Below are 4,631 nucleotides of genomic sequence, written 5' to 3' on the forward strand. Positions count from 1 at the left end.
GCTATATGTTGCTTATGTGTATCTCATATGCAAGAATGTTCTTTCCTGGCCCTTATCCCTTCCCACTCCCACCAAGGGCAAATGAATGTTAGGCAGATTGCAGAATAATAGGAAGTACCTACAGTAGAACGCCCATAATTAGGTTCAGATGTGTCATTGTAGCACCACTCATTTAGCAACCTGTCTGATTAGCTAAATGCCTTGGGGTATTGGTTATTTGCATTCCTATGAGAAAGCATGGATCAACAGCTTGCAAATAGATGCAGGTATAGGAATAATTTAAAGGGACTGTAACAAAAGCACGGCACCATTTAGAGCAGTGATTTTCAACCTTTTTTGCCTCACAGAACACTAACAAGGTGCTAAAATTGTCAAGGCACACCATCAGTTTTTTTGACAATTGACAAGCACACCACCCTACCGGTTGGGGGCTCACATCCCTCAATGGCCCTGCTAATAAATAACCCTCCCTCAAACTCCCGTGGCACACCCACAGATCATTTGAAGCACACCAGTTTTTACACTGGTAGAAAATAATTAGTTTAAAGCACAATCCAGCAGAAATGAATCCTGAGTAAAACGGTTACTATGGTGCTCTTAGCTACATGAAATGCTGTGAGCATGGGCCGGTAGGTCAGAGGTTTTCAATCATTTTCATCTTGTGGCACACCAGCAAGTCACTAAAATTGTTGAGACACACCATCAGTTTAAGGATGTACTGTATTTTATCATTAAAAAATAAGTATTCAGATTGGTTCGTTGGCAACCTTCAGTCTCGAAAGACTATGGTATAAGCCTACAGCACCCAGTATTCCCAGGCGGTCTCCCATCCAAGTACTAACCAGGCCTGACCCTGCTTAGCTTCCAAGATCAGACGAGATTGGGCATGTGCAGGGTAACAGTTGGTTGTGTTTAAAGATTAAACTTTTAATCAAAAACACTTGATTAAATAAACTTTTAAATAAACTTTTGATCAAAACTTTTAAAGTTCAGTGACTAAGCTGTTTTTTAAAAAAATAAAGTGAGAAATCTGTGTTTGGTGATGGAAAGTCACAACAGGCGATGAGAACACAGCAGAGTGTAAAGACAGGAGCAATGAAAAAGTCTCACAACAGGGAGCTGAATAGAAGGGGCTCTTTAGAAGGGACTTCCTTGTATTACTCACAGGCTCTCCAAAGATCAACATCCAGGACACGTAAATGAGGATGAGCTCATAATGGGCTTCTTCAGTGTCTGCCCACATGAGGCCCTTGCTTTGGGCCCCTGCTCCAGTGCTTCTTTGCGTTTTGCAGCTGAGCAATGCAAAACCGTTTTCAGTCCCTACTCCACTGTGTCTTTGCCCAGCCACACGAGGCAAAACGCTGCTGTCTTTGGTCCCTGCTGGGGTGCTCCCTGGCTTTGCACAGTCACACAAGATGATAATCTGAGGCTCTCAGCCCCTTCCGCCACACAACGTAAAACATGGCTGCATGAGGGGCGCAAAGAGGCTGCTTCACCCCGCACTTGTTTCTTCCTCCCCTCTTGCCACTATCTCATGGCACACCTGATGAGGAGCTGCAGCACACCTGTTGAAAACCACTGCAGTAGGTACACATCTCACTTCCTTATGCCAGGATCTTTAGCAACATCTTCCACACCCACAACAATGTGGCCAAGACCTTCTCATTCCTGAGGAGGCATGCCAAATCTTGACTCCCCCTTACCTGATGATGTGCTAGCCTCAGCCCCTCCCACTCTCTAATGCACTAATGTTCCCTTTACGTTCCTCTTCCTCTCTGTTCCACTCTTCCTTTTCCATTCCAGAGAGTGGAAAGAGAAGGAGGAGCAGTGGAAGCAAGCTGGGGGGTAGAGATCAGTGCTCCCCCCACCAGCATGCTGCCTGGGGTGACCACTTCAGTTGGCCTTATGTAGCAATGGCCATAGATCACTTGACTACACAAAATGATAGAAAACAGATTTATCAACATCTATTTGCCATGACAGCTAAATGGAACTTTCAGGTTCAAGTGGTACAAATACCTCAGACTCTGGGTATAAACAAGGGAGGACTTCCTGGGGACACATGGCTGGTGATGTTGGACATGAGATGCTTGCCTAAATGGACATTTGGTTTGATCTAGCTAGGCTTTGTTTACGTTCTTAAATCACACATGATAGTTTTACTGCAGTCCAAAAATAGGCTCTTTCCCCCACACTGCCAGAGATAGTGAACTTTGGAGACATACTTCAAAGTGCTGTCTTTGAAAGACAAAATACATGGTCCTAGCCAATATTATAAAACTATAAAACCATGAAAAGTCTGTTTCATTTTCTCTTGTAAGCCATTAAGAATTACAGCCATTTGTCTCTACTCATTTACTGCCCAATCCAATCCCCTGCTGGTGCACAGGATTTAGGGCTGCCAATGTAGCTTCTGCTATATCCTGTACATCAGCTTGGGACTAGGTTGGCCAGGAGAGGTAAAGAAAAAAATTGTCTTACTTCTGTTGCCTGGGTCCCCATGGGCCTATTCAGATCTACACCAGCTCTTTTGCAGGCATAGATCTCTTTTTGCTGGCTCCCAGCAAACCCTGGGAAAGGGGCTCTAGATCCCGTAGACACTGCTGCTGCCAAGATCCTTCCCCATCCTGCCCCTGATCCACCGCCAGTCCACCCCCAAATTTACCTTTCCACTTGATGGGGACTGTTGATGGCTGATCTGCACCCAAAGTTGGCAGCGTGCATCCTTCTAGGCCTGGAACCACCATAAGAGCTCTACAGAACGGCAGGGACGCTGCTGCACCAGTAGCCCATGTGGTGCAACGGTGGACCTCACTGGCTGCAGCCCACTGTTTGAATAGGATTGCACAGTTAGTTGTGCATTTTTAGCCCTTTGAAAATGCTGCTGTTGTTGGGCAATTAAACAAAAATCAAAAAGAACAAAACAGTACTTATAAAATTATACTCAAAGAGAGTTTACTCATACAACCAAACTACCAGAGGTGAACTCTCTCTATCTGGGGTCTCTTGGTTGTCTGTAGTGGTAAGAAGAATTTCATCATATCTCAGGTGGGGTTTTTTTGGGGTTTTTTTGGCAAAATATTTGATCATAACTAACTGTAGTCAAAGGGAAAGAATGAGCGAAGAACACTATAGGCAATTATACAGGTGTGATTTGGTTTGGGACAAATGGGAAAATGAGATGTATTGTGGTTTGGCATATGTGTCAAGTTGTGGTCAAAAAGGACAAATTAGGCCCAAGTAAGCTGTGATCCATTCAGTCTAGCTACCAGCAACTGGAATGGAGAAAGAGCGAGAGCAGGCAGGATATTGACAACTTAAATGTTCCACTCCCGAACTCAGACATGGTCTAACTCAGCGTTTCTCAACCAGTGGTACTTTAGGTGGTTCCTTGTGCAGTGACGTGCAGTGAGATCCAGACCAGGGGAGGCAACACACACTCACTCGCCTTCTCCCTCCTCCCTTAGGCTCAGTCTCTGCAACAAAAACTCTCTTCCTCCCCCACTCCCTGGAAATAAATAAAGCTTAGTCTTTGGAACACACACTCTCCCTCCCCCATAATAATAATAATTAATAAACTCACTTCTTCTTCCCCCACTCGGAGCTAGGGAATGCTCAGCACATGCCTCCTGAAGCAACTAGAAAATATCTGCTACAGGTGCTTTAGAGAGCTGGTCAATTATGCAGGCTCCTCCCTGCTTTTTTCATGGTTTCTTTTTCTTTTCTTTCTTTTTTTTTTAACAGAAAGGAAGCAACTTTCCAGCTGCCTCCCCAGAGCTTGCTGATGCAGGCGTCCTGCTAGTTTTTGATTGGCTAGCCAGCCATCCTGCTTCTTTTTTTTTTTTTGTACCTAGCAATTAATACAGCCCAACCTGCCTGTTTTGTCTTTTGCAAACACCATAACAACTGAATTAATTCATTGGTAGCTTTCACTTTTCGTTATTCCCTCCATGTTTTTGTGTGTGCTGCTTTAAATGGACTGTGTACTACTGCAGAGAGAAGCAGCTTGGAAAATACTAAAGGTGTATTTTTTTTGCCTACTTGTTGGGTCAGGTGAGAATCAGGAATTTTTTAACGATTTGCTCCAATATCCAGCAGTTCAATCCTCTGCAATTCGCACTATCTATGTTAAAGCTTTGAATAGGTTTTAAAACCCATGTTCTATTTAATTTTATTTTAAATACAGTCATGCACCACTTAATGACAGGGATGTGGACCAGCATCCATGTCATCAAGCAGGGCTTGATGCTATGTAAAAACTCTGAAGGCGAGGGGAAGCTCTGCTCCTCTTGTCTCTGGAGGCTTTTCTGAGCCTCCCAGAGGCAGCGCACATCTGGAATCACATGAGAGATGCAACTTCCTGCTTCCTCCATCTGTGTGCTGCCTCTGGGAGGCTTCAGAAAAGCCTTTGGAGGCGAGGCGAGCAGCGCTCCCTTCAGCTTTGGAGGCTTGGGGGGTGCAACCTCCTGACCAGCGGTGGCTGTCGCATTTATGACCCGTCACTGGCTGGAAGGTCATTAAAGAGTGCACACCTATATTTATACCTGGGCTTTCCCATCCAGTTCAGGGTATCAACTGATACAGAAAGAAAAGAAAAGAGTTTGGCAAATCAGAGAGGGAGAGTCAACACA

At 44.7% G+C, this 4,631-nt stretch overlaps 1 pseudogene; it reads right to left on the bottom strand.

Moving 5' to 3' along the window:
* Nucleotides 1-793: 793 nt before the first annotated feature.
* On the bottom strand, nt 794-907 carry LOC136637322 (5S ribosomal RNA; annotated as a pseudogene).
* Nucleotides 908-4,631: the final 3,724 nt, after the last annotated feature.

The sequence above is a fragment of the Tiliqua scincoides genome, chromosome 1 (assembly GCF_035046505.1).
Source record: "Tiliqua scincoides isolate rTilSci1 chromosome 1, rTilSci1.hap2, whole genome shotgun sequence".
In the NCBI taxonomy this organism is placed as follows: domain Eukaryota; kingdom Metazoa; phylum Chordata; class Lepidosauria; order Squamata; family Scincidae; genus Tiliqua; species Tiliqua scincoides.